This window comes from Ochotona princeps, chromosome 3 (genome assembly GCF_030435755.1).
Source record: "Ochotona princeps isolate mOchPri1 chromosome 3, mOchPri1.hap1, whole genome shotgun sequence".
NCBI lineage: Eukaryota > Metazoa > Chordata > Mammalia > Lagomorpha > Ochotonidae > Ochotona > Ochotona princeps.
In genome coordinates, this window is record NC_080834.1 from 73,536,155 (window position 1) to 73,557,668 (window position 21,514).

Sequence of the window (21,514 nt, forward strand, 5' to 3'; positions counted from 1 at the left end):
ATTTCAGAAGGAAGTAAATTGATATTATTCGTGAGACATTTTTAAATCAACTTGTTTGAATTTTCAATTAAAAAGTCTGAAGGAAGATTTTTTTTCTCCAGTAAATTAACTTGTGGAAATACATGAGGCATACGTAAAAGGGTGTGTCTGGATGGTAGAAATTTTTTTAAAGTAACAATCTTAATATGAATAGTGACATCGTTAAATTTTAACTGTATTTATATATTTATATTTCTTTAAATTGTTTTTGTGTAATTTAATAAGGTGATAAAGGGAAAAGTAGGAAGTTTAGTATCTTACTTCCTGGAACAGAGTATTTTTCATTTAAAATTACATAAATTGCTGGCTACCGACTTCCTTTTTTATAAAATGACTTTGGACCAATGCTTTCTTTTCCTGTAGTGACATTATATTATGAGTTGTTGCCCACTTAAAAGTCACCAAGGGAATTCGTTCTTCTTTCAAAGGGCAAGGAGGTCTCGAGGTTTCTCCAGTGGGCTTCATTTGCAGAACTCTGCGTGAAGGTTCATGCTAGTTCCTATATTGTGTAGGTCAACATTTACAGTCTCTGAGGAATATTCCACAGTGGTGTTGGCTGAGGGAGTGATGGGGCTGGGACAATTCTAACCGTTTATTTTCCAGTTTAATGCTCTGTGGCTTGATAGAGCTAATGAATCTTCCCTAAGTATCTGGGAGGAGTTCCCTTGTCATTATTCCTGGTGTAGCTAGCTGCTGGCAAGCATGTTTTTATATTCTTCCTGGAAGTAAAATTCTTTCTGCTTTAAATGTGCAATTTCCCTTGCCTGAGAAGGTCAAAGGCACGTTCATGTAGTTCATAGGAGTATAAAAGAGGCATTTAGTGCCTCCCTGCCAAGCCATCTCATTAGAATAACGCCTACTCATTTTCTACCTGTGCCTATCGAAATTGCAGAAATTCATGGTTCTGCCATACTTCTTAAAACCACAATCTCATGGTAAATAATCATTAGTATAAAATAGCCATATTATCAAATCAGCTAGTGTATACTGATAAGAATAAGATGTGGTTGCTCAGACTGTAAGAATTAAGCAAATTAAAGCCACCTAAGTAAAAATAAAATCTGATGATACGCCATATAAGCAACTAGCTCTTCATTTAGCATCTAAATGTTGAGAATGTTTAAGGCAAATCTCAATGTTTCTAACAATATAACTGTTTCAAATGCTTTATCGCTACTTAATTTTAACTCCAAGAATACTAACATTTATTTAACCAAGAGTTTTTTTATTTGTGATAGCTTCCATGGTTTTTAAGATACCTGAGATGGTAGGGACTGCTATCCCCATTTCACAGATGAGGAGTAGAGACTCGGGGAAACGCAAAATTGTCCCACAATTGCAAGGTAGTAGGCCCTAACGTCAGTAGCTTTAGTATAACACCATGTTGCTAATATTGTTCTAGGAGACCATGGGCAGAATAAAGAGAAAATCATTTTGTTTTCTCATTTGCCCACATTTTTTGTCCCAGTTTCTTGTTTTAAATTTTGTTTTGTTTTGTTTATTTGTCGAGAGAGAGATTGAGAGAGGACACCAGAGAGAGTAAGCCAGAGATATCACAACCACTGGCTTTCTGCCCAAATGCCCCGGGATTGCACTGGAGTCAGGTGGAGGCCGGGGGGTGGGAAGTCTCCCCCTGAGTGATAGGGACCTACCGTTCCCACCGTGCACAGGAAGCTGGAGCCAGGAGTAGAGCGAGGGCTCAAGCCCAGGAGCTCCCATGAGGGCTACTTGCATCACACAGTGGACCTTCACTGCTGGGCTACATGTCCACTGTGTGATGTGAACCTTGTGCCTCACCCAGATCTGCCTAATGTCCCTGCCAGGAAGCTAAGTGTCGAACCTTCCGTCACCCTCTAACATCTTCCTCATCCTGTCCGTTCATTTCCCAAGTGCCTGTCAGTGCTTTAGGTCTGACTGTATTCTGTGTACAGACATCCTTTTAGATTCTATTCTATTTTTTTGCTTATAATTTTAGGATTTATTATGTATTGCTCCATTATTCTGTAACTTGTCTGTGTGTGTATGTGATTATCCAACTAGATCATCTGTTTCAGGAAAGCAGCAAAATGTTGTTGAAAACACATATTACGTGATTTTAAATTTTCATACAGCAAAAAAACATCATATTCTGTGTATTCAGGTAGTTATGGAAATACAAGTTCAAAATTGGTGCAGTGTTGAAAACTAAATGGGTGGGAATTTTCTAGTCATTCATCTTGCCATTAGATTTCATATATTTTTATATTATATGTATGTATTTATATATAATATAAATATATGAATAAATAAATCTACATATTCGTTTATTCATATACTTCATTTAAAATAACACGTGCTAGGATTTTAAATATGTATTATATCATATAACATATTACATATGCCATTATATTTCATATTTATTTATATATGAAACATATATATTTGCACATTATTGTGAAGGCCAAACAAATGGACAAATCTGTAATGACTAAGGATAGTCAGTTGGGCTTGTTGCTAGCATTTCAAGGCAACTGTTAAGACTTGTTTGCCTTTATTACTATACTTAGTACATTTTAACTGCAGGGCTTCAGGTCGTGAGGGAATGCAAAGGTCGAAGTGGGTAGGTGACTAAGAGGTAATTCAGGTTTGTGTTTTAAACAACTTGTGTTCTTGGTGTAGTTGTCATTTGTAATGACAGTTAAAAATGGGTGCTTGGGTGACCACAAATAATGATAATGTAATGTATATATCTCTTAAAACTAGAAAAAAGGAATTTGAAAATTTTCATCATGAAGGAATGTTAAATATTTGAGAAGATGCATATATTTATCCTCAATGGATATTACACAAAGTAGTTAATATATTACACTGTATCTTATAAATATGTATGCTTTCTGTATGTTAATTAAAAATAAAGTAGTAAGTATATATGTATAGTTATATAAATATGTATATATAAATAAATGTGTTTACTTCCCATTGAAGGCCTATTTAAACAATTAGTACATGGCAAGAAACATCTATAAAATGGTTGTGGTTTAGGCTGTGACTAAAAAAGACAAGGAATGATTTTAACAAACTTGTTGTGTATACTCATATTGTGTCTTACTATTTGTTGTATATACTCAGATTGTGTCTTACTATTTTACTTTGTGTATATATGTCCCCAAAGTTTTCTTTGTCTATATGAACATGTTTTATTTCAGCAATAGCACAACTGGAGGTCAGCCTATCCATTCATCATTTCTAGGCCTTTGGCCTGTGGTAAACCACAGTGACCTGAGAAATGGGCTACATAGGCCAAAATTATGTAAATCTGGTAAAGTAGCATCGTTTTCAGTACTATAATACTGTGTAATGTGTTGGATGCCCTGTTGATAGTAAAAGAATGCATACAGTAGTTGGAGGGAGAAACCTTACTTATGCATTAACAGGACAGGCAAAACTTCAGTTAAATCAAGCAAAAAGTTTTGTACAGGCATGTCTACATCATTCCGTTGCCCTGAATTAAGAGTTGAAATTTGTGTTTAAATGCATTTATAATCATTTATGTATGTAAATGTGAGTTTAGGAAAATGCCAGAATTGTATTCATGTGGAGAAGGAACCATTTTATAATAGGAAAAAATCTTTTTAAGAAAAACTGTATTATGAATTGGAGTTTGGAATATATTAGTTGAAAAAATGGGGAAATTCAGTGGACTATTTAGAGCAGATGTTAGAACTCTTGATTTATGTCCTGAGTTTGTGTGGACTCCGAAAGGTCATCCTGACTCTTAGACTAGTAATATGAACCCTTTTAAAGCATAAACATATTTGAAAGTAATCATTTTGAAATTTGCTTCCTCAATTCCTCTGTCCCACCCCACTTCCAGGTATAAAAGCATGGATATTCTGTGTTCAGGAGATGAGGAGGAAATTGTTTCCTATTTTCACAGCTTAGTTATTTTTGTTCTTGTTCTATAAAAGAGAGGCAGATTTACTATGCATTGTGTCATGCCTAGCTTTTTCTTCATTTGAATGTAACTAACTGTTCCTTAGCAAATCATTTTAGTCCGGAATGACTTTTATTGAACTTGATTGAATTAGGGGTGTGTATGAATATGAGTTAGTTAAATCTTAATCTGTTATCCAGAGATTTGATGAAAACATCAGAAAAACAGTCATTCATTGGGATTAAATATGCAATTGGGCAGCATGGTTACCCTGGAATCTCTCCTGCACCGACCATGTAGTAGTAGCTTCAGGGGGCAAAACGCACAATTTTGGCGTAGAATACGATTTTTGCCACAAAGTGCCTTTGAATGCTATATTAGATATTAACACTAATTGGGAGTTTGCCTCATATTAAGAAGTAGCACCTATTTTTTTTTTTAGTGTAATAAGCTTTTCAAAACCTAATACCCAAGGGGCAATGTGTTTACTGTATTGGAGAGACAGTTGCGTCAGGAAGTTTTTTGATACAGCTTAGTTGACACTGGGTTTTCCCTTCTCCGTTCCCCAAGTTTCTCCGCCTCCCTTCTGTTCTCCCCTGCGTTAGGAAGCTTTAATGTTTACTTCAACCACATCTTTAAGATACTTTTCCCCCCGTATATCGAGTTAGATGCCTTGTTTATGAAAGGAGGCACATATCAGATGTCTAAGAGAAACTGTCTCACTTAGTGTGATGAAGTTTCTCAGAGGGAGTTTAAGCTGTGGCAGAACAGTAAGGGCCAGGATTTGAGAGGGAAGGGAAGCAGAAGGCCTTGAACAAAGAAAGAGAAGTCCTTAAAGAGGCAATGGGAGTTGATCATGGAGAATCAGGAATCCAAGACTCAGTGAGGATGGATGAGAGTTGAGAAGAAGCCAAAGTTAGACCCAGACAATGCAGAAGTTTACTGGATAGCTCACACAAAACATCTGTAGAGTTTTGCTGTGGTGTAAAGGATGTTCAGGTCATTGTGGTTACATTCCATGCTTGGAGCATTTTCCCCCTGCTGGATCATCCAGCCTTCTTGTATCTCATATAGCCTCCCTTTCCAAAATAACTGTTAAGCCCCTGCTGTCCTAATTGATGGTGGGCCCTGCCCTCTCACTTGTGGCAGTACAAATTATATATCTTTCGTTTGTCAGTTTCTTTGTCTGACATTTATTTGTATTGATTCACTTCATGATTTTTAAATTTTATATTTAATAATTCTTTATATACTTGCTTTTAAGCATTTATATGAAAAAGTAACTGAATATGAGGCACAACTAATAATATTTTCTTAAAACTTTTAGTAAATGGTAGTTGCCTGTTATGATAATCCAAGAACAGACTTTCGTGATTTCTTCAGTAGTTTGAAGATACATATTTCCATCATAAAATGTAATCCAAATGTAGGAATTGAATTTGAAACTACTCCTGGGTCCTTTGTAATTTGCTTCAAAGATGTGAATTTATTCTTTCATCCCTAACCATGTTTTCAAAGGTATGGATGAATAAGTAGTATCTTGTGTGAAGCTACGTGAGACCTTTTAATATTTTATTCATTCTTTTTAGCTATTGTTTTCATTAATAGCACTGGGTGTCAACTGACTCATCTAATTCTAGATTGGATTACTCTGATGAATCATTACACATTTTTGATATTTAATGTGAAGAACCACTTCTTCCATATTATATAGCTGACTAAAAAAAATATGCTTTGCTGAGCCTTAAAATAGCTGTTAGTATCGACAGAACTGTAAGCTAGTAAGTGCTATCCAGTTTCTACAGTGTGTAGCTTACAGATTGTAGAGAAATATGTTGTCATGATGTGCTGGGAATAGGAAATTGTCTTTTTTAGTTGAGTATGGATTTAGTACTGCTACTGAGGCATCTCAGAGACTATTTCTTACGAAGAAATGAAGTAACTTTTATTTCACAGTTTAGTAATACATCTGTTTACAGTGTTATTGTAAAATGTTCCATTTAAGTTATGTATACTCATTCCAAATTATAGCTTAATCTTTTATAGCTTGAAAATAATATTTTGTTAACAGTTTTTAATGTTAACGCATTCAGTTCAGCTGCTTGTCTATTCCCACTTAACGCTTTTACCTCACTATCTTTTAAACATTTAAAAGACCATTTTAAAGATATCACTGTCTGAATCACAGTTCATCTAGTTGAATTGGGTCATTTAAAATAACTTGAAATTAGTCACAATGTCAGTTTAACCCCATGTTTTCCAAGGGATTTGCCTGAAATTCTACTCTGGATTATAGCCCAAAGGCTGAGAAATGATGATAATTCTTGGTCTACAAATAGATAACCTTAATCTCATATAATTTTAGTGATTTTTTTTAAAAATGTAAAATTAAATTGACAGTCAGTACTCCAGTCTTCTCTCTCTACATGGCATTAGCATAGAAATGCTTGTCTAATTTGGATGATTTTCTCCGGGGATTGTTTCACTAGACAGTGAGCGTCAGCTTTGTGTGCAAGGTCATCATGGCTCACCATTTTAACTGCTCTGCTGTGGCTCTTTCACAGAATCCTGCTGCATCACAGAAGCTGGAAGTTCTGATGTTCCATTGAAATCACAATGGAAAGTCTTGACTTACCTGGTAAGAGCTGCACTGAAGGTGCATCTTACATACTCCCCTGGCACTAGTGAGGCAGTCAAGAACTACATGCTGTTAAAGCTGATCTCAACTTGCCCGCTGAGAAGTTCGCCTTCCGCCTTGAAGGAGGAAGTGTGACGACTGTATATTTTTTCTTGTCAAAATTATTTTTAAGAGGCAGTTTACTCTCCATCATTAAGTAAGTTAATTTTTCTTTTGAAATTCTGAACTTATTTAAATTGACTGTCTCAAACTCTCTGCAGAGTAGTATAACATTGGTGAAAGTCAGTTTATTAAAGTCCTGGATATTTGTAGGTAAGAATATAAGCAAACATTAAATTGGTCTTTTTTATGTTATTTTTGTACTGCTGTTGACTTAATTAAAAAAAAATCAACCCAGCCATTTTAGAATTATTAAGAATAATAGAGGCATGTGCATTTGAATTGTAAAACCCCTTTTATATGTGAAAATCACATAATGAGGAAGAAGTTAACTATTTGAAAAATATATATGTGTCAAATTATATCAAATCTGAAACTCAGATAACTATTATTCTGTCCTTTTCTATCTGGGTGATTTTCAAAGCTGTTGTTATAGAAAAAACTCTTAAAAATATGGCAATAATACATTAGTATTAATTTAATGGCTATTTAAATGTGCATAGTTATCCCAGGCTGGAAATGAAAAGTGGAATTCATCTAAATACTTTATGACAAACTGATGATTTGTTGAAATCTGAAATAATCTGAAATTTCTCCTATGGTAGTTTTATTTGGTAACTTGTTAAATCTTTCTGCAGCATTTGTTTTTAGCATATGTTTATAAATATTCACACAAAGCTTCTGAATGCTGTTGTCCAGTGTTGCACACATAGTAAAAACATATGCCGTTAATTTAGAGTGTAAATACCAACAAAACCTTAATGACATTGAAAAGAATGAGACTGAATTGCCACTTTTTCTCTTTGCTATGCTATCTTTTAAGGAACACATACTAAAAATTCAAAATCTGGATTTTAAAATGCCAGTGAGAGTACAATTAATTATGATTTTTGGTGAGTTAGCAGAATAGATTATAGAATACCAAAAGGTTGATACTGAAATGGCAAATATGTTCTCAGTTGCTAATTGAAAAGGAAATTTAGTTAAATTGAAGGAAACATAATTTTGTGGCAGTGTTTACCTAATCTGAACTTTCTAATTGAATACAAGTCTACAAAGTGAAACAGTACTCTTTATCTGACCGATTTGGAAAACTCAGTTTTAACCAGTGTTAGTGTGGCACTAAGTAAACCATCTCTTGGATCTGAGAGTTCTGAATGTTAATCCTGTTACTGCAATAAAATGTTTTATTGACTGCAAACAGAAATTAATAGGTATTCACATTGTTGATGAAAACTTGATTGAAGCCAAGACTATCTACTCTGGCATACATGCATGCTCATCTTAAATGTATTAATTAGGAAAATATATCGTATGAAACCGGGAGTGTGACTTAGGAGACAAGTGCTGTAAGATATTACTTGGCAAAACGTGTTAGGATTAAATCTGGAAAAAATGTAGCAGTTGTTTAAGGCTGAGTTACATTTCATTGTCAAAAGAACTCCCAATTTCTCCTTTTTGTTTATGACCCTGATGAGTTTCTTACCACTCTCCTTCATCTCCTCTTGATGCCTAAACTGAAGACAAAGAAGCAGCATTTGTGAGATGCACAAGTCTTGTGCAGGAACAAGAAAATAGTGATGGAATCATGACTCTTAAAACAGATGCTTGGAAGTGGCACTTGTCATTATCTCTCATGTCTCATTGTCCAAAGCAAATCACATGAACAAGAATGTGTAATAGGTTGTGAGTGGCCTTATTAGGAGGATTCAGAAAGGGAAAGGTTATTAAGGAGGGACAGCATATATTTTTCTTTTTTAAGATTTTATTTTTATTTGAAAGACAGTTACAGTAAGACACAGAGAAAGAGAGAGATCTTCTGACTGCTAGTTCACTTCCTAAGTGGCCACAATGACTAGGGCTGGGCCAAATCAAATCCAAAGGCCTAGAATTCCATGCAGGTCTTTCACATGGGTGGTAGAGGCTGAAGTACTTGGGCCATCTTCCAGTGGTTTCCCAAGTGTATTAGCATAGAGCTGGGTCAGAAATGTAATAGTCCAGGATGGAACTGGTACTCAAATAAGATGCTGGCATTATAGGTGGCAGCTTAATTGGTTGTGCCACAACACCAGCCTTAGTATTTTTTTAATTACCCAAATAGCTGCAACAGCTAGAACTGAGCTGATCTGAAGCCAACTTCTGGGAGTTTATTCCAGGCATCCCACGTGGTTGCAAGGTCCCAACCCTTTGGACTATTCTCCACTGCTTTCCCAGGCTGTAAGCAGATAGCTGAATGGGAAGTGGAGCAGCCAGGACATGAACTGGCATTCATATTTGATGCTAGTGCTTGAAGATTAAGGATTAGCCAATTGAGCCTTTACATCAGCCCCTCTCACTGTGCTTTTCAAGTAAATTAAAATAAACACACATTTTTAAGTTTTAAAATGAATGAAATTTTATAAAGACTGAATTTTTCTTTAGTTTGTATAGGCTTAGAGAAATAATGTTGCTCATAGTAAATTTTTACATTTATTTAAAAGATTACAGAACTTTGACATATATTATCTAATTTGATGTAATAAAACATTGAGGAAATGGGTGCTTTATTCTTCCCAGCGATGATGTAATAAGTGTATTAGATATAAGGGTAGCTAGATACCTTTGTCTACTTAAGTTCAGTTTCTAACAATCATTTTAAAGAATTCAGATACTGAGGGAGCTTAACAATTGTATCCTAGGAGTTTTCTAAGGTATTCTACCTAGGTCATGTTCACTATACAATGACTTTACCCTGTTATCTTGTAAGTCTTATAGAAAATTACTAGCACATAGAATTCCTCAGCTAATATTGACTTCATTAATCCCACCAGTATTAAAACATTGCCACCAGACCTATGTAGATTAAGGTGATTTAGTGATTGAAAAGTGTATAAACAATGCTTTGTTTGATGGTTCATAGTTCCTTACGATTGGGGGAAAGGGAACATTATAAGACAGCTTTTTTTTAATAAATCAATTATGTAAGTTTAGGAGGCAAGACATTACAGCAAAACATGAGTTTTAGATCCCAAGAAATCCTAATTTTTGCAATTTTTAACTGGAAAAATTTAGTGGTTATTTGACCTCTCTGAAATTTCTTTTTCTCATTCTACTATGGGGATGATAATCTCTGCTTTGTAGGATTATTAAATTAAATGAGATAGGAAATTAAATGAGGTAATTGTGTTCAGTGACAGACATAGTACCTGAGTCCAAGAATCCCAATGTGTTATGAAATACTACAGATAAACATCTGATAATAGATATGTATCTAAAATGTGTCTGTTTTTACATATAAACACACACCCACATCCCAAAGCTTTAAAAAAAAGTTACATAAGAACCTATTTGCTCTTCTGCAATTTAAAAAAATATTTATTTATTCTTATTGGAAAGGCAGATTTACAGAGGGATGGAGAGGCAGAGAGAAAGATCTTCCGTCTGCTGGTTCATGTCCCAACTGGCCACAATGGCTCAGGCTGATCCAATTTGACTCCAGGAACCAGGAGCTTCTTCTGGATCTCCCATGCGGGTGTGGGGTCCCAAGGCTTTCGGCCATCCTCTGCTGCTTTTCCAGGCTGGATGTAGGGAGCTGGTTGGGAAGTGGAGCATCTGGGGCACGAATTGGTGTTCATATGGGATCCTGCACATGCAAGGCAAGGATTTGGCCACTAGGGCATTGCACTAGGGTATTGCACTGCTCTTCTGCAGTTTTAATAGAAATTTAAAGTGACTTTGGTCCTACTACTGAGTGAGACTTAATCCTCCAGAAGTATTAGCCACTTTGTAGTCTAGTAATTCACCTCTTGTCACTGAGAACTTAGAAACACAGACACAAGTGATTGCCAATAATGAATATATGGTCTTCATCTGAATATTAATGAGATCAGCATCAAGTTACAAAAGTTAAAATTTTTATCATGGTGCGGCAAGTCCAAGAAAGGGGATGGCACCACTGCAATTTCTTCACCATGAATACAAATATTGTGTTCAAAAGGAATCAGCAATTTCTATTTTTTGGTTTTTATGTTACTGTTCTCCAATAAGGGATTCACTAATTCAGACTCCTTGGAGAAATCTCTAAGAATTCTCAGAATCAATACAACCTGGTGATATGTCTTAGGATTAAAAGTCTTGTGCTGTTTCTAAACTGACAGTTTCATTTGTTTAAAATATCACATGAACACATGTAAGTAATTTACTTTTGAATGAATAGTTGAATAATCATTCAGTTATTTCAGATTCTCTTTATAGAATATCTTTGTAACTCAGTTATTCAGTTGGATTAATTGTAGAGTTAAATTATCTTAAAAAATAGAAACTCTTTAAAGGTTGATCTAGTCTTCTCAGGCTGTTATAACAGGTACCAACTGATTAAATGGTTTAAGCAACAAACTTTTATTTTCTTAGACGTTGATGAAGAGGCTAGCAAATGGTCTGGGCAGAGCTCTCTTCTTGCCGTGTTTGCAGCTGCCTTGTTGCCATATCCTCCCCAACCTTTCAGATGTGCTCAGAGGGAACCAGCTCTGATGTCTCTTCTGTTCTCTTGCTTGTGCCAATTCTGTTGGATAATGTCTCACTCCTGTGACATGGGTCCTGTCTCTCACATTAGGGTTTGGAACTACCCCAAGCAAAATTGGAGCACTGTTCCACCCATAGTGGAGGTAGCTGTTTCTCTGTACCAAGGAATGAAATGAAAATGTTAAGACAAAAAAAAAAAAAACCCACACACACTTTGCGTTGCTCAAAGTCGCTGCATAAAAGTTATTGCAAGTGGAAGAATCAATTAAAGAACTTTAGAATTAGAGTTGATTGTGTAATCATTGTAAAATTTGATTTCTGTGTATATTTGTTATCTAGGAATGGAATTGATTTGAGAATAGTTTGAGAAACAAGACAGTTAATCTTTTAGGTTGTTTCTGCCTCTGTTTACTATGTCAAGCCAGTTCTCATTTTTCAAGGCAATGTTGTACTTTGTGAATCACTTGGGAATTTCAAACAGAGAAATGTCGTATACTTAAGATTTTGATAAATAGAAAAAAAAGATTAAGTATTTGAAATATTGTCAGCAGAAATAATGGAGCCCAAAATTTGATATAACTGTTACGCTACTGCTTTCTTCACTGCCCCCTTTTCTTTCTTTCCTCCTTCTTTGCTTTGTCATAAGCTCCTAATTTAGAATCTAAAATTGTTTTAATTTCTCCAGTAATAGTCTTCATGTAACTCACTGAATATCTGTGTAATAACTTCCTTCTGCTGCAATTACATAGGAATACGTATTTTTCTGTTAGATAAGTCAGTTGATGGGTACTTGGAATTAGTGATGAGTAAATAGTAAATTTATGTGTTGGATGTTGATGTAGGCTTAGATTTACTTTCTTTTATCTTTTGAGTGTGTGGTCTCAATTGTAGACTAATTGTGGTTTCTGGTGATTTGACATCTAAAACAGAAAATATAAGTGGAAGATAGCAAGCCTTTGAGATTTAAAAACTTTTGTGAAACTGATTTTATTTGTAGGATTATCACCCATCTTGGTGTATATAGATTCTGAGATAAACCGTTCAGCAGTGAGGCAATTTTGTGTGTTTAATAGTTTTCATTTCATTAAGTCTATGTTCCATTGAACTTGGCATCCAGCATCACCTGAAAGATATCCTCTTTTGTCTACCTGTGATTTTAGACTTCCCAAAAGCTCTTTATGAGCTGATTCAAACTCAGAAACTTTATATGTAATAAATTTGAGCAATGTCTTTCCTCTCAGCAGAAGGATCAGTCTACTGGCTGTAAAATGTACTAATTAAAGATTGTATAAAAATATATTCAAGTGTCTCTGTGCAATTAGTGCTACTCTGAAGGTGTTAGATAAATTAAGTATGTTTAACATTGAAGTTTTTTTAATTCTGATATTTATTACAGAGAAATCTATTTTTCAATAAAATAATTAGGTCTATTGGAGGGAAGTTGTTCATGTCTGTCTCAAAAATTTTATGTGTTCTAATGTAAAATGTGTATCACACTTCCTTAATATTCTGTTTGTATACATGTAAATGTGTACGTGTAAGAGCATATACATGAAGTGCTTTCATAGAACCTCTTCTAAACTGTTGAGAGATTTGGGTTTACGCTACAAAGTCTGTTAGAGTTGAGTTCCAAAATCTGGAAATAGTGTCTGGCTTATAGAAGTTGTTTGATAAGTTCTCGTTATGTTAGTAGAATCATTAATTCCATTTACCTTCATCTTAATAAGCACTTCCTGGTCTGTACAGACATACTTTTTTCCCAGAATACATTAAGTATTATTCAAAATTCAATGACACTCTGTACCTTCAAGTTTACAGTTAGTACTATTGTCAATAAATGCCAGTAGACTTAAATTCAAATGAACAGCTGAACATTTCTAGGTACATTTTGGTTCATTTGTAGTGTACTCTGAATTGGCAAGTGTTTATTAACACTGATTAAATTTCTAACAAACACTTCTGTAACGCTTTATAAGCTACCATGTGAGTGGAATACATAGGAAGTTTGCAAGATTTAAGATAAGGTTGTAAGATTTCAGATAAGTTCATGCTGGGCTTTAAGAGAAGCAATATGACATCTAGATTCAATTTAAATATGCTAAGAAAGTTGACCAAAGTCCAATTTTAGGTGTTAGATTATTAGGATTTTTAACATATTTTTATATTCACAGTGATCTCTGAAGATGATAAGAATATTGTAATTTTTTCCTCTATTGAGTTGAATTATTCTACCTCTGCTATCACTAAATTACTGTTCCTAAAAATCAGGTGAATATGTAATTATTGTAATGTTCCCAAGAATTTACAGTTAGGCCATTTATTATAAAGTATGTCTCCTCACAGCAGAAATATTCTTTGTTAGCTAGAAAGTGTTATCATAGGCACTTGACTGCACAAGTTTCTTGAGGAGCCAGCCGGGCATAGAAGAACTGGCTTTTGACAGCGCCCACCTACCATTTGTGTGGTCAGCACTGTCCTAATAAGTTGCACACCACCAATCAAAATGAAGAATTGCCAAATAAAAGAAGCACTAAGATCTGTAAAACATAAATAGTGTACGTCCTTCTATTCCTCTAGGTAACACCTAGATGGAGATGGACATGAAACTGTCCATGTCCTCATTATAGCTTTAATACTTAACTTCAACATTGTTTGAACTGCCAAATCACCAGTTGGATTTATGGTTAATAAATGAATAGATAAAACAATAGCTCCTATCAATATCCTTCAGTATCCAGCCTCTAGCAGTAAAATTGTTGGGCTTTGCAAGGATGAAGGCATACAGTTATCTTCCAATTTATTTGGTGAAGTGAACATTTAAATGAGTGATGAAGTATTCATGTTTGAAAGTTTAGTTGCTGTTAAAAATGATGTGTATTGAAGGTGGCTGGGAACCCGCATTTACTTTTAACATATTGGTTACTCATTACTATGTCAATTAATTCCATAATGATGTAAATTTTTGCTGATGGTATGTTGGAGCTTTCAATTGACTGGGATGATACTCTGCTGGCTCTGTCATCAGACCAGAGAGGGTATACCTAAGAAACCGTTGAACTTGACGGGACAATAAGATGCTGGACTCTATGTTTGGTATACGCTTGCAATGGGGAAATCTCAACTGAACTTGAGCTGTGGTTATGCAATAAGGTGGAGAAATCCACCATGGTGGGAGGGTTTGGGGAGGGGTGGGGAGAACCCAAGTATCTATGTAACTGTGTCACATAATACAATGTAATTAATGAAGTTAAATAATAAATAATTAAAAAAAAAAATGAAAAAAAAAAAAAAAATGATGTGTATTGCTTTTCTTTAATATTCACTTAGAGCTTCATTTTTCAGAGAACATGAGATAAATCTTTCCAGTAAGAATGTTATAATAAATCTTGTTGATAATGAAGGTGTCCCCTTTTATGAGTTTTTAATCATCAAATTATTGATATCTTTACTGAATATTTTTGTTGAAACTATTTTTACATTGACATCTATAACATAATTTTGAAGAAGTGTTTTAGAACTTCTGCTTAGAATACTTATAAATATGTTTTATTCTTTACTTTAGATTGTGAGCGTTATAATGCTCACTTTGGCTTCCCAGAGATGACTCTGGATAGGCAGAAACTCAAAGTATCGCTTATACAAGATAGGTTTGGATCGATCACATTCTGTTATTGTTTGTTTTTGAAGCTAGAGCTGTGGAGTCAGGTAGGCCCAAGACTAAACCTAACTCAACACTTCACTAATAAAAGTTCTGAGTAGTAACTTAAGTGTCCTGTTTAAGGATATCAAGCAAGGCTATACAGAGGAGCAACTGGAGCAGAGATCTGGAAGGTGAATAGGCTCCTTCTGCTACTTAGGCTTTAGGTAAAGTTAAAATCAGAATGGTGCTATAGTAGGCTTAGAGTGTTCTCATTGTTACGATGAGTTTACTGTTTCCCTCACAAAGACACGTGTACCACTGAAAAATTTTCAGCAGATGATACAAATGGGATGCGTTGGAAGGAAAAAGAGGTAAGCCTTGGGAATAGTGGCTTAGTGGGCTTTATTGTTATCCTAAGTGAGGAGACATCCATTCTTCTTAAGGGGTCTTATATTTGTGCATGGGACTGATATGTAGAAGGGTCATTATTAAGCTTATACTCCAGATGTGCCCTGAAATATTTTGGATTGAAGTGTTCGACTGACAAAAATCAAATCATTTTCTTATTCACAGGGTAAAAATTAGCGGATAATCAGTTTTAAGAATTTCCTTGAGCATTTTTCAAAATACTTGTGCCTGCCACTGTTTGTCATCTGTGTGTGTGTGTGTGTGTGTGTGTGTGTGTGTGTGTTTAGTGACTGTAACTCTTAACTTTTACTGTATTTCTCAAAACTTATTAATGCCAGGATGTGTCACCTGAGCCAATGTTAAAGCTGCTAATTTACAGGACAGGTGCTAGGACACATCTCATGTAGGAGTGCCAATTTGGATCTTGGCTGCCTGCTTTCAGACAGTTCCCAGCTGATGCACTTGGCACAGCAGGGAAGATGACCCAACTGCTTGGTCCCCTGTCATCCATGAAGGAGACCTGAATGGAATTCCCACCTCCCAGCACTACATGTTTTTTGTGGCCATTTACAGAGGGAATCAGCAGATGAAGAATCAATAAATCTCTCTCTCTGTCTCTCTCCTCCCTTCCTTCTCCTTCCCCTCTTTTTCTACCTTCCCTATTCACCTCTCCCCCTCTCCTCTGTCTTTCTGTGACATCCCCCACCATACTCCCCACCCCCGATTTTCAAATAAATTTAGAGGGAGGGGGAGAAAGAGAGAGAGAGCAGAACTGAAAAGGAAATTAAGAAATCCAATGTAAGTTTCTAACTGCAGTGTGGTAGGTGAGAAGAATATTAATACTGCCATCTGAAATGAAGAAATAGTAACAAACTGGTGTGTGTATGAGATGGAGAAATGAAGAGTAGAGGAGAGAGAAGGAAGGAGAATGGTGAAGTTTGGGTTGGATTTGAGCAGAGTATATAGTTACTGATTTGAGATGACTTCTGTAGAGATTCAAGTTGAATATAGATGTAACTTAAGACATAAAGTTAAAAGCTGAAAATTGGCATAAGTGTATAACATCCCTAACATCAGACCTTTTGAAACATCTGTCTAGTCCTTGTTAAGGCAAGTTTGAAGAAAAGAAAAATAGTCAGTTCTGTGGTGGGAAAAGTCATATAGTGCTTTGGAGAATGGGAAAGAATTTCAAGGTCAACAATATAGAAAAGCTAAGAAATAGCTAAATGTCTTAAAATTATCTTTGGATTAATGACCCAGCAGGGAGTATACCTTTAGAGAAGACAGCTTTTTATAAAGCAGTAAAGTCAGAATCTATTTGTTTAATATTTCCAATATTCCTTTTTTCACTGCCAAGTTCTTGGTTTTCCTTTTTTTTTTTTAAGATTTATTTTATTTTTATTGCAAAGTCAGATATACAGAGAGGAGGAGAGACAGAGAGGATCGTCCATCTGATGATTCACCCCCCAAGTGGCCACAACGGCCAGTGCTGAGCTGATCCGAAACCAGGAGCTAGGAGCTTCTTCTGGATCTTCCACGCAGGTGCAGGGTCCCAAGGTTTTGGGATGTCCTCTATTGCATCCCCAGGTCACAAGCAGGGAGCTGGATGGGAAGTGGAGCTGCCGGGATTAGAACTGGCGCCCATATGGGATTCTAGTGCGTTTGAGGCAAGGACTTTAGCCACTAGACCATCTTGGTTTTCCTTTTAGCTGAGACTATGTGTTGAGTCACTGACTACCTAGAGAAATCTACTGATGCAAAAATTCACTTTATGGGAGCAATGATCTCATATTTTTTAAATGTGTAACTTTAATATTAAATGTGATAAATCAAAGTTTATCCAGCTACTGGTATCATTTTGTTAAATACACTAAAGTGATTTTCTTTAAAATGTCATCAATATACCTGTTAGACATATCAGTCACCCATAGCATTTATGTTTATTATACTTGTCATTGCAGTGGGATGAACTATGAATTCCTGGTTAGTTCCAACTCTGGTTTTGCACCAAGTGTAGTGGTCCTTTAAATAAGCACTAATATTTTTAAAAATTAATTTTAATATTGTTTATGTAGTTGAGGGTGATGCCCACACATCTGGGTCTCTAGTTAGAGTGGGGAGGGTCGAGGTACGGAGGAAAGTAGGTGTGACAAAGAAGGAGGGAAGAAGAGAAGGCCTCTCCTTTGTTGTCAAACTGCTTCAGCTCCTGGGTGGGGTGGGGGCAGTTATTTGGTGATGCCTTAGAGACCCTGATGTAGGGAGGAGTGTTCTGAGAGTGTTACTTGAGCAGTTGTGATAGTTCTGAGATGTCAGCAGCTTCATTGAGAAAATCTTTCCAAGGTCAATTGGCTGACCAAGTCCACCTTAGAGCATCCAGAGGCCCAGGAACATGTTGCAAAGTTTGACCAGGAGAGTGGTCCAACCTGTTTTGCTTTCCATCCTCAGATGAGGCACAGCCATCCTCTACTGGCATAGGTGAGCTGGCTGTTATACTCGTGTGTGCATCTGGGCATGGTGTCCACTGCACAGTCATCAGCAACTAAGGTGCAGTCCTAACAAATGCACTTCAAGGTCATACCACATATATTGTGATTTTTCCCGGCCAGGGTTTCAGTACAGTGGTCTAGATGGGGAGTTCCCAAAGAAACCTCACCTGGAGTGACCTTAGACTTGACTCAGGTGTGTCAGCCAGTGCAAGATCAGTTTTGGTCTATCACCTGCACCACCTAGTGTATATACTGATGGATGTAGCTGCCTGGTCACTTCTGTCCCCAGCCCCATCACTCATGTGAACCAATGGGAGCTGCAACCCAGCCTAGCCTAGCCCAACCCACCATAGACTTGGTCTTCAACCATACTGGTGGTTGCCTAGTCAGAGTAACCTCCAATAGCCCTCACCGGGCCTGCTCCCAGCCCTGGTTTTTGCCTGTGCTGACCTGTGCTGTGGCCTAACCTGGTCCATCCTGCATCCTATTTGGCTCTTGTGCATACCATAGGTGCTATTGCTCAGGTCAACCTGACCTACGTGTATGCCCATGGGTGCTGCTATCTTAACCAGCATGGTCCATCCCCAGCCCTGCCTCTCATGCTCACCAGCAAGAACTACAGCCCAGCAGGGGAGTGTCCACAGTTCCCCCTACCAGGCCAGCTCCATGCCTGCCAGGAGATGCTATAATACAACCTGACATGATTCGCACTCAGCAGTGGAACTTGCCAATGGATGCTGTGGCCTACCCCTGCACCCATTTTGGCTCTCGTGCATGCCAGTATATAAACCCTACACTTTTGATAATGATCCTCTATTTGTTTTAAAGATTTATTTATTTGGAAAGTCAGATTTACATAGAGAAGGAGAGGCAGAAAGATCTTCCACTCCCCAAGTGGCCACAACAGCTGCAGCTGAGCTGATCTGAAGCCAGGAACTGTTCTGGGTCTCCCCCATGGGTGCAGGGTTCCAAGGCTTTGGGCTGTCCTTGACTATGTTCCCAGGTCACAAGCAGGGAAGTGGATGGGAAGTAGAGCAGGGAAGTGGATGGGAAGTAGACCAGCACCCATATGGGATCCCTGAGTGCATGCAAGGTGAGGACTTTAGCCACTAAGCTACCATGCTGGGCCCGTTGGTGATCCTTTAGAATGCTTTCAGTAGTTGATCTACCTGCACGTACAGTTTTAGGTGAGAACCAAATAATTTTAATGATAAAAACTGCAAAGGTGGTTTGTGTTACAGATGCAAGTTTCTACGCATATTTATGTCAGTGCATATATATATATTTCCCGCTAATTTTCACAACAACTTAGATGTAGATGCATTATTCCCATTTTATATGTGGTATTTGGAATATTGATTTTCCTGACTCATAACAGAGCCTGCTCTTTTTGACTTTGAAAGACCATGTCCTTTACCTGTGTGGTTTTATACTGTATTTATAATGTGGACTGAAAACACCTTTGCAGGCATGTTCTCAACCCTAGCACATGTCCTCATTTTCTCTCCTCTTATGCGATTTTAGGAAGAATAATAGTAGATCACCATGTTCCATTTGCTTAAATAAATATATTGCCATTTGTCATTGTTGAAGGTCAGGCATTGTTCTTTGCAGTTCATACTGTTCTGTAAATTTAATACTGTTACAAATAATGAATAATCACCACATGATGAGAGGTAGGTGTATTTTCTCCTCAACATTTTATTATGAAACTCATATATGCATCACCTTGATTTGGCCATTTGCATTTATATATATATATATATATATATATATGATGTTTCTGTCCTTCAATCCCTCTTCAATTCTAACTTAATTTTTAATGCATTTGGAAGTAAATTAAAGACATCGCTATGCCTCTCCTTAAATACTTCAGCACGCTTATTGGCAACTAGCATTCTTTTCTTATATATACAATTAGCATACAATAAAAGCTTCAGATATTAAAAGTACATCATCGGGCTTGGCAGCGTGGCCTAGTGGCTAAGGTCCTCGCCTTGATCCCATATGGCTGCTGGTTCTAATCCCGGCAGCTCCACTTCCTCTCTATCTCTCCTCCTCTCAGTATATCTGACTTTGTAATAAAAATAAAATAAATCTTTAAAAAAAAAGTACATCATCTAAGTTTTAGAAATGCATACATCTATATATAGCAAACATTTTTGAAGACATGAAAGCTACCTGTATTTTAGGTACTTCTTTTTATTCCTGTTTTTAGGTGAGGAAATTGAAGCTGAGGAGGATGCCAAGGTTATACTACTGTCAGTAAGTGGCAGAACTGGAATTTAAGCCCAGGCAGTCTGGCTGCAGCATCAGTACTCCCAACCATACCACCATGTCCCTGTAGAGTACCCTCACATATGTGCCCATCCATTTACACTAGAGGTGCACATGTAATATTAAATTACAGCATAAATGTGTAGACTAAGTAGTAGACTGGGTTTAGTACGAGTGGAAATGTTCTATAATCATTTCAGTTCTTTCCAAAAGGCTTGGGCATGAGAAATTTGGAGAGTACTAGGATGGATTTCCATGTAATAACTTTGTTTTAATTGACATCCTTGATTAATATTTCCACACATATTGGTGAAGTGATCAGTTTGCTAATGATGATACCGAGGTTTAAGAAAATCCTAAAGTGGCACTTGAACAATTATAAGTAAATTATGTTCAGAATATTTTTGTAGTAAGCATTTTTGTTCTATAATAATTAAGAGAAAATTATTCATCTATGTATGGTATTGGTGGAACCATTTAACTTGCTACCTCAGACTCCACAATAATAAAGCTGACTAACTTGGGATTTATGGAGTACAATATTTTTGAACTTTCTTCAAAAGTTTTTGAAGAAAGAAGTGGAATTCCTTAATCTTTCCAAAGAAATTGCATAAAAGTAAAGATTGACATATATATATAATATATATACACATATATACATATATACACATATATATTATATATACACACATATATACACACACATATATACTTTGTGTTCTTGTGTATATATATATATATATATAATTTTCTGCTTTGCACTGCTTAGGCAACTCATCTCAATGAAAAGAAATTATTGAACAGTGAAGTCTCTTGCACTGTGTTCATACAGAAAATCATGTCATAAAACTTGATCAATATTCTTTACTACTCAAATAAATAACAACTACCATGTGATGTTTTAAAACCTGAAGTTGAGAAAAGCAAATAGTTAGTAAAACCTAGGCAGTCACTAGAGGGCAGAGCAGTACTGTATTTAGTCCTTATTTGAAAATTCCTGCTTTTAAAATTGCTGAGCTTGATGCAAAATTTGTTGATGCACAATTGAACAGGAATTTCTTTGTATTCTTGTTCTCTTGTCTTGCTGTGAACTCCAATAACACGCTTTACACTTGTATCAAAGGAGCTTTTCTGGCAATTACATTGATTGCTTCCAAAGGGCATGATTATTTAGAAGAATATCTGTATCCCTCAAGAGATAATACTAATACTTAAAAAGAATGGGACATTAAATCATTTTTATTCCATGGAGTACCTTGAAATTGGATTGCAATGTAAACCTTTTATTGGATGTTGTAAGAGAACAAGTTGCTTAAGGATCAGACCTTTACTGGCAGTGAACTATAGGAAAAATTCATTGAAATGTGGATCATCTTTTCATCATTCTGTTCAGCTAAATTGTGTTGACTCATTAAGACTTTAAATTGCAGAATTGTAAAAGCAAGTACACTTTT

At 36.2% G+C, this 21,514-nt stretch overlaps 1 protein-coding gene across 10 annotated transcripts in view; it reads left to right on the forward strand.

The window, feature by feature from the left end:
- BBX (BBX high mobility group box domain containing) overlaps window positions 1-21,514 on the forward strand; it is a 278,443-nt gene that overhangs the window by 101,429 nt on the left and 155,500 nt on the right. For 4 of the 10 annotated variants that reach the window (XM_058661831.1, XM_058661829.1, XM_004593214.3 and 1 more), the window contains one exon: window positions 6,517-6,590. The exons of 2 other annotated variants lie outside the window; for them this stretch is intronic. The gene's annotated coding sequence lies outside the window, so the exon portion shown is untranslated. 4 more of the 10 variants (XM_058661832.1, XM_058661834.1, XM_058661835.1 and 1 more) reach the window with 3 other exon arrangements.